Raw genomic sequence first — 13,409 nt, 5'->3', positions numbered from 1 at the left:
CTGGACCAGATTACCAGTGTTTGGAGGCCCGCCTAACCCTCGAATGCACTGGAGAGGCTCATTGCAGACATTTCATACAGCCGGGGAACAGCACAGAGCCCGAGGTCGATGCTGGCGCGCTTTCCTCATTACCATGAGAAGATGAAAATCCTTGAGAAAGTTTGACAGGTGCGCTCGATACAACAGGGAGCAGCTAGAATCACTGTTTTTCAGGAACGGTCCTCCTTCACCTAAGCGAGACACAGAATGTGTGGGCCTTTAACAAAGTAGCTCAATGAAAAAGGTATTCGCTACAGGTGGGGTTTCCCCTTCTCAATCTCCTTTGAGAATTAAGGCTACAAATACCACTTGATCACTGAGGATGACAGACAAAGGGTTATGAAGGAAGTGCTGGGAGCCCCAGAGAAGCCTACGCAGGGGAACGAGGAACGAGTTGTGGGGAGAGCAGTGGTGCATCAATCAGACTAATAAGCTCTATATGCTGGGCTCCCGGAAGTAGAAGTTAAACACTCCGCCTAGAGGCCCTACCTGATGGATGTTATGTAGAGACTAGACTAGGTCTTCTATAGAGACAATACAGAGGAGGGAGGGGAGTGAGTACCAAAAGGAAGGATGGGGGCCGAAAATTGGACTTGAATTGAGTGGATGGAGGAAAGGAATCACTTTGGAAGGAAAGGAGGAGGGAGAGCGGGGAGCTGTTGGGGGGCGACTATGTCAATTGTTAAAGTTATGGTAATTTTTTGGGAGTTGGGGGCTCTGTGGAGATGATGGGAGAGGGGGACTGCTTGGATGCAGGGATGACCGCTGGTGGTCCGGTCTGAGATCACATTGGAAGTTGATCAGGACTGGATGCTAGGGGGGGTGGTCGTGTGTCAGGGGAGGGCAGAGGTGGGTATGGGGGACGTTTGAAGTTTGGGGGACGTTTTATAAAAAGTCTTGATTAAGGGAATTTGCCCAAAGCTGTAACACAAAGCCGATGAAGAGGTGGATCGTATAGGGGATAGCAAGACAGGAGAGAATTTGTGAGGTGGTAATAGAGGTTAACCAAAGTTTGGATTATAGGGGTTGATATAGTTATAGGCTCCCTGAACACTAGGGGGGTGAATTAACAGTCAAAGAGGTCCATGTTGGAGGAATTCCACTGGTCGCAATTGGACATTTTGTGAAAAGAACCACCTATGTAGTGGGTGGAATCTATAGGGCTTCGGCTAATTCCAAAAAAAGAGGAATTGCAATCTTACTGTCAAGCCGACTAAATCTTAAAGTGGAGGGGCAGATGATTGAAAAGGATGGTAGGTCCGTGTTTATAAATGGCACGGAGGGGAACCCCCTGACATTGGGAGCAATTTATTGCCCCAACTTGGGCCAAATATGGTTCTGGGAAGGGGTACGGGACAGATTGAGGGGGTTTGTAGACGGTCGTCTTCTGAGTGGGTGGGATTTTAATATGGTCTTGGACCCTGACAAGGATTGTAAGAGAATGGGGAAATCTCTGACCCTGCCGATAAGAGATGGGGATTTTGGATTCACTGATACAGGCGGTGGGGGAAGTAGACCCTTTACCTACTACTCTTCAGTTCACAATTCCTACTTGAGAATTGATATAATATTGGTTGGCGATATATGAAGGGTATACCAGGTAGAAACAGTCCAATGGTCAGACCACGACTTAGTGAGCATAGTGGTGGGGAACTGGACAACCCGGAAACCAAGTGGGAGATGGATCTGTCACGGTGGCCTCCTTACAGATAAAGTACCAGCGCAAACTCTGCATTGTGATATTAAGGAATACTTTGAGCATAACAATAAGGATGAAGTGGTGGTCCAGACCTTGTGGAAGGGATTTGAAGCCACAATAAGAGGGTCTCTCATAAGAATAGGCTCCCGGAAAAAAGAGAGAGGCTCCAACAGGAGGAGGAACTGTGTGGACCAATATCAGAAATATGGTCAGGGAACCGAGCTGGCTCCCCCATACCAAACGGAAATAAACTGAGAAGGTATGAAGCACAGCTGAAGATGTTATTAGTTCAGGACACTAAGAAAAAGCTCCTGTTTCCTGGGCAGAAATATTATGAAAAGGGTGATAAAGCAGCCAAATTCTTAGCATGAAAACTGCGGAAGCAATGGAAGAGGAAGTTGGTGACAGGTTTTAGGGTCCTGGCGGGTCCCATGATGGACGATATGGAGAAGATTGGGGAGGAATTCAGAAAGTTCTTTGGTCACTTTTACACTGCAGAGTACTTGAGAGATGTCTCCCACATTCTGAAGTACTTAGATCGGCTGTCAATCCAAAGAATGTTGGGGAAACGGTTGCAAACATAGAGGTTCCAGTAGAAGTGGAGGATAAGAGATTTGAAGGGGGGCACAAGCCCAAGCAGTGATGGCTTTTTGGTATGGTTTTACAAACAATATAGATCCATTCTGAACCATATCTGGTTGTGGTGTTTAATGCAGTCCCAGCAGGTGGTTCCCTCCCTGACTCAATGCTGGGGCAATCATAGTGGTGTTACAAATGAGAGTAAGGGCCCATGATTATGTTCATCTTATAGACCAATTTCCCTCTTAAATGTGGATGTTAAGATTTTGATGAAACTACTGGGTAATAGAATCGAAGGGGTCTTACCAACGTTAGTCCATGGGGACCAGGTGGGATTTATAAGGGGAAGGCAGGGCACTGACAATATCAGGAAGACTTTAGATTTGATGAACTGGGTCAGGGAGAGAGATGTGGAAGCAGGGTTGGTGACTATAGACTCAGAGAAAGCTTTTGACTGGGTGGAATGGCGGTACATGATGACGGTCTTGGACAGGGTGAGCTTTGGGGAAAACCTTAGGAAGTGGGTTGTGGCATTGTACAGATCCCTAACAGCATGTATCCAGGTGAATGGATCTCTAACAGAACCCTTTTACCTCTCCAGAGGAACCCGGCAGGGATGCCCCCTGTCTTCAATGTTGTATGCCTTAGCAATGGAGCCACTAGCAATCTCGATCAGATCCAACCCACAAATACCAGGGATTACATGTGGGGGATAGAATTCAAACTCTCGCTATTTGCGGACGATGTATTGGCCTATATGACTGATATCTAGTCCTCTCTCCTGGAACTGGTTATGCAGATTTCACAGTTTGGGTCCTTTTCGGGTCTTAAAGTGAATGCAGATTAGGGATGTAACGGTATAACGGTATACCGTTAAAGATACCGTGAACCACTTAATTGAACAATAATAACCGTCACATTGTTTATACCGGTATGCCGTTTATACAATTAAGTGTGCTTTTCAATCTGATTTGGAAAGGCTGCAGTAAGCAAGTGCTGCACAGTCTTGGTCTTGCACTGTTGGATGTGCCGTCTACCAAGTAGTTTCAGTTGGAGCAGTTTTTAATGCCATTCCATAAACCACACATGCCTGGCATAAAATCAATATATTAGCAATAGCAAGAATAAATACAGTGCCAAGAAGGAAAAGGGTTTACTTTGGGATGGCGGCTTTGGGGTTTATATATTTATAATGGATAAGGTTTGCTAAACATATGACACTGGGGGATTTCCCTGGCTCCATCATTGAATTTACATATAATAAGTCACACTGCGAAATTCACTCATCTCTGCGGGTAGTCCCTTCTGCCATACCAAACGGAAACATGTCCGTGATTGCTGAACACCTTTTGGCCCGCAAGTAAACTAAAGGCTGTAACGTAAAGACAGAGTGTGTGTGCGTGTATGCGCACAAGTTTATTCTACCATCAGCCTCCATTGATCTGTGGCATGCAGATTATCAAGATGGCAACATATTCATCTTCACCAGTAGCCAGTGGGGGAGCTAAAAGCCTAAACGACCACTTAAGAAAAGCTATTCCGTTTGCTTTGCCAGTCCCAGCAAGGCTCCCTTCCCCCCGCACACCTCCTCTCCACACGTGTGTTTGGTGGAAGCAAGGGGGGCATTTCAGTGGAAAGTATGTTGAAAAGTCCAATTCTGGCCCTGGGTGCCTGGTTTTGTTTGTGATGATGAATCTGACAATTTATGACCTTTTAGAAAATATTTTTTTTAATTAGTTAACTCCACCTGCTATACCGCGATAACCATGATATACCGTCATTTGGCAAGAAGGTTATCGTACCGTCATAAAACTAATACCGTGACACCCCTAATGCAGATACATCTTGGGTAATGCCGCTGAGGAAGGGAAACTCATTCATCGACTCTGAAGTAAGGGTAGGTAGACTACTGGTATCAAGTACCTTAGGGTCTGCATTACTAGCGACCTGTCGAGTCTAGTTAAGATAAATTTCACCCAAACGTTGGTAAGAATTATGTTGGATCTGAAGCAGTGGGAGCCGTACTGCCCTGGTATGGATGGATGACCTCAGTGAAAATTAATATCCTGCTCCAACTCCTTTGCTTTTTCGTCACTCTCCCAGTGGTTCTCCCTGAGGGCTTTTTTAATGAATAAACGCCATGGTGACAAGATTTATCTGGGGAAACAAAAGGCTGAGACTTAAGAGGTTGACTCTAACCCTTCCAAGGGAATATGGAGGATTTAGCCTTCCAGGGCTATTATCGGGCTGCTCAGTTGAGGGTAATGTTGGAGCATATACGGGAGGATCTCTGAACCTATTGGTGGTTCCTGGAAGATCTGGTGGCACATCCTAGAAAGGTAAGGGACTTCTTATGTGCCTCACAGAAGAAAATTCCATTTAAATGAAAAAATCATCCAGCCCTGGGGGTACTGTGGGAGATATGGAGGGGGAAAAAGAGACTAGTAAACTGTCCACGTGGCCTTCAACCCCAGACCTCGGTGTGGGGTCCTCAGATCGACTTTTAGGCATACCCAACAATGGTCGGATGAGGGTTTGGAGAGCGCCGGCCAACTGTCCCGACAGGTTCAGTTCATAATGCTCGAAAAGTTGAGGGAGGGAATCCCACAGGTTAAAATCCCAGTACGTTTGTCGCTGTCATTATTTCTGCATTGGTCTTAAAGAGATGGACCTTCATCAGGACATCCGCGGGTAGGCCTCTTTGTTTCTGGAGCTGGGAATAAACTCTGTGAGTGCGGTCCAGCAGGATATCAACTGTGTCTGGGATGCCCAGCACTTGGCGGAAAAGGTCCTGCACATATTGCTCTAGTTCTGAGTCCTGGATATGCCACGAATTCTAATGTTACTTCATCGTGATCTATTTTCTAGGTCTTCTTGATTCGTGAGCAGTTTCTGCACACGTTCTTCCAGTCTCTGGAGTCGATCTCCCATTTTCCCTTGTTCAAAGTTTTGCTCACAGAGTTTGTCTTCTAGGTCGTCCAGTCTCTTCTCAGCAGCTCTAACATGGCTATTCAAATCCGCAAAAGAGTTGCTCCGTTCAGATGTGCTAGTTTTGATCTCTTTCACCAGGTAAGTCATTAGTTGCTGGATGTCTCTTTTAGTGGCCGGTGCATCGGCTTCCTCCAGGGTATCTTTCGGGGTATGACTTTGGGCCACCACTTGCATCGTCTGTCTCTTCTCTCCTTCTTGCGCCATGATGAGGGACCTAATGTCCCCGGCTAGTGCTCTCTTGCTCTTGCCTGGAGTTTTTGCTGCGGCCATGTTCAGGGAATTATGCACCTATGTCACCCAGTTGAGGTCACAGAATGAACGTCCCACTGGATTTCTAGCTGTCTGAAGGGGGGGGGTAGCCAACCTCTGCCCCGGGATCTGACTTTCTCCAACTATCAAGTTTCCAGACCTGCCTTTCAGATCTCCCGAGGGCTGTGATGCAGGTTGAGGGGGTTCCCAGACTCACCAATGTGTATTTCCTAGGGGGTGTGCTGGCCACTGCCCCCGAGGTACCAATTCCTCAGTTCACAGGACAGCCTTTCACCTGCAGGGGGGTTCCTTCAATCTCTCCCCAAACTGTCCCCCACGCTCCCACAGTCTCTACCTCCTCCTCTTCAATGGCATGTCCGGAAAGGCCCTCACGTCCCCCGGTGTTAGGGCTCAATGGTCTGGCCGAGCTTCCCTGTGCTCTCAATCCGGCCTGCTCCATTCACCCCTGTCATGCTGGGCGCAGTCTGGTCCTCCTCTGCTTGTGCTGTATCTGGGATCGGGAGCCCCGCTCTGCGTCCTTATTCAGATGCTCCAGCAGTGGTACAAGTCCTATCCTTGTCTGAAGGCCGTGGAACATCGGCTCGCAAGCTGTTCTCCCTGCGCTCTGACAGCGTTTCCAGGGAGCCTGCCCCCAGTTGCAGCCAGCACACCCGGGGGGGCCGCCGTCAGAATGCCGAACACACACGTCGCTCGGTGCTGAACATTGGTCCCTCAGGCCAGGACATCCTCCTCCCTCCAGGCACTTCTCCTCCAGGCTAAATTTTACAGGGCCAGCCCGCCATGGCCTGTCCACCTCTGGCTTCCCTTAATGGGTACTGGCCGCCATCTTGGCATGCCGCATGGTGAATCACTCGAGGGAGGCCTCCAGGTCGTTTGCACACCCCCACCGGCTTTCAAGCTTCGACGGTCAGGTTCAAGTATGGGGTGGGGGATCACCCCACATGGGCTGTCGCTCTCCTGGACCAGGCCAGGCGGCCCCAGACAATGGGATGCTCCGGAGCTCACGGGAGCACATCCGCCATGCTTCGCCGCTTGGCCACACCCACCGCACCCCTGTTCATTTTATCTGTGCACTATTTTCCTCGCTGCTTCATCCCTTCCCTTTTCCTTTCCTCTACAGACTACAGTCTGCATCCTCTGGCCAGTTGCACAATGCACAATCATCCAGACAAGCCTCTGCACGTTGACAACACTACGGTGGTGATTTGGCAAAGCATGAACAGTTTCTAATATAACAAACGACACAGGCAGTCCAGATGAGTTGTCTGTTAGTTGAGTTTAGAAATAAAATAATCTTCAGAGCTATGGAAAATGAAAGTAGGCCGGTTGCATAGCAAATGGCATCTAGTAAAAGGCCCTGCTAAGACCTAATTACGGAATAGGCAACATTCGTCACAGCAGGTTTTCTTCATTATCCCTGAATGGAAAAAAATCACTCAGAGAGGAATTGCACAAACTAATACCTTTCTACCTACTTAAGTTGAGAAGTAAATTAGCTTTTTTGGCCTCCTCTGCAGTTTCATTTCTGATCTGCACTACAGTGGCGTTCTTGTCTAAAATGAAACAGTAGACCTAGACGTAGGGAAGAGGTGCCACGTTTTAAATACAATGTTGTGTGGCTGGGGGTTGGGGGGAGTGGACCAGCCTTATAGTGCAAACTGTAACCCTGGTTATGTAATAGAAAATGACATCACAGGTACGTGGCTTTGGGTGGCACAATGGTTACACTTCGATCTTGCAATGACAGTTTACACTTTCCAAAGTGTTGGATGGCAGGTTTTAAAAGAATCATAAACACTTGTATTGCTTTAGGTAGCCTTCCATGTCATAATTATTTTAGCCAGCCTGCCTCTTTGAAGAAGGGCACCAGCAATTTGCAAACCAGATTTGGCCCTGCTGCATTGGGAGCAGTCCAGGCTGAACTGCAAGGGCATGTTCCCTCTGCACAGGAACACATTTTACACCGCTCACCCCTCCAGAAATACATTTCTCATTTACCAGACCTATTTTTTACCTATCTAGGTAAACCCAAATAATATATCTTCTGAATGTGATTTTTAAGGTACCTCAGTGTGTTGATGGATTTGCTGCAGGGATTTTGGTGCAAGCTTCTGGCCACAAGTTTGAATTTTAAATGAACTGGCAAAGCATTTCATTCTTCTGAGGCTGGTAAAATAAGTAAGTAATATTGAGTTGGCGCATGCCCTCCCAGCTGTGGAAAAAAAGACTGCAGCAAAACGTTCTGGCAGGCTTAAGGCCTTTGGGAGGTTTTTCAACCTGCATGAGGAAAAAGTGTGAGCAGCAGTTAGCACCCACATGTTCTAGGTGGTAATAGAACGTGGAGAACAACTAAATCTATTTGTGGCGGAGGCAAGCCCTGGTCTGGCTAAGAAGCCCCATGCCCAAAACCAGTTTGGTCCCTGCCAGTGAAGACGCCATGGCACCAGGTTCTAGGCCATGGGAGGGAAAAATAAGTAATCGTACTGACGGACTCCTTCCACACTCAAGTCTCACACCCCAGTCAATCACCCTCACCTGTCAAACGTAGCACATTACATCATTTATTTCACTTTTCTGTTAAGAGAACCATAGCCCACAGTCGATTGTAGGGAGCAACAAGCAAGCAAAGGGACAATTCAGCATAGAGAGTGTTCTACTTAAGTGGTGATTATTATTTTATTTGAACTTTTGTTCAGCGCTGGCCCTACCCAGAGGGTCTCGGAATGCCTTATAAGATTAAAAAGTTTAAAAGGTGGGAGGTGAAACAGAAATCACAACATTCTTTCAGGACAGGATAGGAAGAGTAGGATAGACAGGTGAAGACTGGGGATGTGGTGAGGCTGGATTAGGTGCAAGGACATATATATGTTTTGAAGCTTTTTCGGAAAGAGGTGATAGATGGTGCAATGCAGATGTGAAGTGCTAGGGTGTTCCAGGCTCTGACTCCCCACTTGCTAAATGCTTGTTTTTGTGTGCATGCACATTTGCAGAGTGAAATGTGTAGAAGGTGCTTGCTACTTTGTCTGGTGTTTGTGTGTGTTATGGGTTTGAGTTTAGTGTAAAGGTAAAATGGGGTTTTGAAGTAGACAACTGAATACAATACAGAGACCTTAGAAGGAAATTATCTAGGGTATGGGGAACCAATGGAGCTGGGCAAGACCTGGGGTGATGTGGGAGTGTTTGGGTAGGCGGAGGATGGGTTTGGCTCCTGCATTCTGTATAGCTTGCAGGGGGTCAAGAGTGCTGTTGGGGTGTCCAGTGTGGAGAGAGTTACTGAGAGTAGTACAGTTTGGACTGTGCCAGAGCTTGGACCGTGGTGCAGAGGACACCAGGGGGAAGGACGCGTCTTATCCCGTGGTGGAGATGGAGTTGTAGTTGTAGGTTTTGGTGACAGCAGCTATGTGCTGTGTGAAGGAAAGGTGGGGGCTGATGGCAAAGCCTAGGGATTTGACAAGTGTCAAGAGGGATTTGTGTGGGTTGTCTGTGGCAAGTTCTTTGATCCAAGGGGTGAGTTTGGGTTTCTGTCAGAGGGGACAGGTGAGGAGGTATTCTGTCGTGGAAAGGTTGAGTTTGCGGAAGTGGGTGGCCATGGTCATCCAGGTGGTGATGGTGGAGAAACAGCTTTTTAGGATGTGACGATGTGTGGGGGATGAGATTTGGGGGTATAGTTGTGCGTCGTCATCGTATTGGTGGAAATGGACATTGTGATTGCGAAAGGTCTGTCGAAGGGGTTCCACATATAGGTCAAAGAGGAGTGGAGAGAGGGAGGATCCTTGCATGATCTTGTGCTTGACTAGGGTGGGGTCAGATCAATAAGAGGGCATCGAGACAAAGTATGTCATGTCATTGAGGAAGGAGGTGAGCCAGTCAAGCACAGTGCCTGAGAGTTTAATCCTGTGGAATAGGATGTTGAGAAGAATGGCAAGGGTTATGGCATAGAGGGCAGCAGTGAGGTCAAGGAGTATGTGTAGGGCTGTGTGACCTTTGTCAGGGATGTGGTGGAGATCATCGAGGGTATAATGTGTTGCCTTATCAGTGCTGTGCCCAGTTCCAGATTAGAAAGGGTTGAGGAGGTCATTTAATGCTGATATGTTGTTGACGTTGGGTTGTGGCAAAGAGTTCCACGATTCTGTTGAGGTAAGGTAGGATAGTGATTGGGTGTTAGTTTTCATGGAGGGCGGGGTCGAGGGATGGCTTTTTGAGGAGGGGGGATATTTGTCCGCGCCATTATATGGTTTGGTCCATTTCGAGCGCGTTCGGAATTCCTCAAATCAAATCAAATCGAGCCGCTTGAGTTAGCCATGTATCATCCAGGAAGTATGCAGGTTTTGATTTGTTGATAAGGGTGCGTCTGTCCATGGGGTGTAAACTGTTCCATGTGTTGGAAGGTTTGGGGGAACAGTGTTGTAGTGGGAGATCAGAGGGGAGAGCTTGTCTGATGTTGTTTATGTTAGTGTTAATGTAGTCCATGAGTGAGTTGCTTACAGAAGTGGATGTGGAAGGTGTGGGTGGTGGCTTGGACTTGATGATTCAAAAATGTTTCTGTGTCCGATTGTGGTGCGGATTGTAGTTTGTGGTGGGCAGCTTTGAATTTGTTGCAGCAGTGTCCTAGTGGTAGGCCAAGGGTTCTTTTGCCAGGCTCTTTCAAGGTGGTCTACTTCCAGTTGGATGAATACGAGGGAACCGTTGGACCATGGTTGATGGTGATGGTGGTGGTTGTGGGTTTTCTATGTCTTGAAGTGGGCTATTTTTTCATTAGTCTGCGTGATGATGGTGTTGTAATTGGTGAGGAGTGTGGAGGGATGTGTGTGAGGGGTGTAGAGGGTGTCATCAGTGGTGTTGAGGATGTGGTTGTAATGTGTTTTATTTGTCTCACTGGGGTGTGGGGAATGTACTGTTGGTGGGGGATTTTGTGTGGCAGAGTGAGAGTGAAGTGGTTCACAAAGTGATCACACCATGATACCCAGATTCTGTTTTCCACAGAGATGTGATTTTTGCTAAAAATCAGAAGGTCTAAGGTGTTTACAGCTAAGTGTGTGAAGTAGATGATGTGTCGTGTGAGGTCATAATGAGCATAGAGAATGAGTGGGGTACAAATAGTGTTCAGTATTGGATTGTCAGGGCGGGAACTGCCTTGGTTGAAATATCCATGGTAGATGTTGGTGCAATGGGAACTGTGGTTGTTGCTGGCAAAGTTAGTCCAGTCAGTGTGGAAGTTAGGGTTGTGTGTTTGGGCAGTAAATGAGGTGGATGACTGTGTGGAGCATGTGAGAGAGAGGGCTTCAAAGGAAGTGTATGGGGGATGAATGGGGTTGCGAAGTGTGACTGTTGCATGGCTGTTGGCATGAACATATAGTTTACCACAAATAAAATAGAAAATCTATCTTTCGCTAACTCTTAGAGAGATGTCCCTACCTCAACTACGGTACTACGGATTGCGTCAGGATGTCCACATAAATCAAGAGTCCACTGTCAAAAACCCTGCTTGTGTCCCTTACACTTGTAACTAAACTAAAGATGTAGTGGGTCTTCTTGGACTCAATTCCTGTGGACAAGGGATAACAGTTCCAACTGTAGGTGGGGTCTTTACCTGAGGAAATGACTCCCTTCCTCAGGTCCCAATCCCTTTCGAAGGCACAGAAAAATGTCCCAGATTGTAAAGCAGTAATGTTCTTGATTCAAACTCAAAAGATAAAGTTCCACTGCTTAGAGGGTGAGGGGGGATCTTTACTTGAGGGAATGACTCACTCCAATCCCAGGTCCCAATCCCTTTCCAAGGCACAAAACAATGCTCCAGATTAAAGTTCTGATTCAAACATCAATATTCTTATTGCCCATCGTTGTTTCTTCTCTATTGGGTTCCTGGAATATGCCTCCCTTCTCCAGGTATCTTGCTCTCAGTACTTCCTCAATGCCAGGGGAATGACTCCCTTCCCTTACCTTTTCTCAGGCTTATTTTGCAGTACACAACACTAGGGGAATGTCTCCCGTCCCCTTGCCTTTTCTTAGGCTTACTTTGCACTTCACAACATCAGGGGGAATGTCTCCCGTCCCCTGGCCCTTCCTTAGGCTTACTTCGAAGTTCACAACACCAGATGTAATGTCTCGCTTCCCCCGGCCTTTTCTCAGGCTTACTTTGCAGTTCACAACACCAGGGTAAATGTCTCCCTTCCCCTGGCATTTCTTGGGTTTATTTTGTAGTTCGCAAGGCCAGCGGGAACAACTCCCTTCCCTTGGCCTTTTCTCAGGCTTACTTTGCAATACACAAAGGCTAGGGGAATGACTCCCTTCCCCTGGCCTTTTCTCAGGTTTGGTTTGCAGTTCACAATGCCAGGGGGCGTGAATCGCTTCCCCTGGCTCTTTCTCAGGCTTGGTTTGCAGTTCACAACTGCTGAAGGGAACTCAGACCCTCTCCTCCCTCTTTTTGGGTCGGCCCACTTGATTTTCTCTCCTGCCAAGCATTACTGTGAGGAAGATATGTCCTTTCTGTGGTGTCCCTAACCCTGGTCTCACTTTCTCCTTGATATGACCAACTTGGCTACCTCTCCTGCCAAGTACGGTCACAAGGAAGATACCTAATTTCTGCATGTGGGTCCAAGACCCTGCTTTCTCTTCTGTTTCGTTCCGAACAACTTGGCTCCGTCTCTCGCCAAGTACTGTCACAAGGAAGATATCTGGTTTCTGTATGTGGGTCCCAGACCCTGTTTTCCAAGCCCCTACCAGCACTGGATTCTAGCCCTTTGAAGGCCTCTGGACGCTCTGGTGATCCTCCTTGGGCTCTTGCAGTCATTCGATGGACTGCGTGGGTGTTTCCCTGCCCGCCGGCTCTGGTCGCATGCTTCTTGTTTACGGTACCAGTTTCCTGCCCCCAATGCGGCTCTAGGTCTGCTCCAGGCAACCGGGTTCTTGGTTCCCCCGACACTGGAGGGATTTCTTCTTCTCCACATCTCCTTTGAATCTCCCGTGCTGGGCAGTTTGGCTGCAGGTGTGGCTGTGTCTCTACCTAAGACAGTTCCTCCGACTTCTCAGTCAGTTCTATAGGTCCTTTATCAGCTTTTATCCTAACCTCCCAGTCCTGCCTCTGCAGAAAGCTAGAATGGTGATTACCATTCCACCAGGTATTCTTCATGGCTCCGCGCCTCTTCTTCGTCTCAGTTGGAGCCCCAAAGGTTTTACTTGGGTCATCTGTCCTCTTCCTCGTCTCAGTAGAGGTCAGACCTATGGCCCTAAATACATACATGGAGTGGTTAGGTAACATGGATGTGGGGTGTGAGGGATATGAGGATGTATGGGAGGTGGGTATAGTGTTGAAATATTGTGTTTTCCTTGGATAGTCGTCCTTGTCCCCAGAGGGGGAGTCTCTACCCATGAGATCCCCCCACTGAGTACAACCCCCAGGGGGACTATCGGGTAGAGGCCTCACCTCCTTGGCCTCACAGTAATTGGCTCCCCCTCAGGGAGAAGTGACGACATCTATGGATTTGTCACAATTTGTAAATGATGGCAATGCCACCACCTGTTTTGTGTGTGCCATCCCTGTGGTGCAGGTGATAGTGGGTGGGGAGCATGTCAGGGATGATATGTATGTGCTGGGGTTTGAGCAATGTATCTGTGAGAAAGAGCATGTCATGGGAGTGTGTGCTAATGAGCTAATTGATTTCATGTGTGTGTTTAGGTGCAGAGTAGCAGCTGAGGATAAAGCAAGTGTATATGGGTAGTTGTTTCAGTGGAGGGCTTTGTTTGAGCTTAATGTATATGTTGTTTGTATGCATTTGTGTGACACCCAATGGCAAACAGGGGCTAGCAGTGGGAAAGGAATGAAAACAGAGAA

The sequence above is a fragment of the Ambystoma mexicanum genome, chromosome 1p (assembly GCF_040938575.1).
Source record: "Ambystoma mexicanum isolate Mex_15411 chromosome 1p, UKY_AmexF1_1, whole genome shotgun sequence".
NCBI lineage: Eukaryota > Metazoa > Chordata > Amphibia > Caudata > Ambystomatidae > Ambystoma > Ambystoma mexicanum.
Note: the sequence above shows the minus strand (reverse complement) of the source record.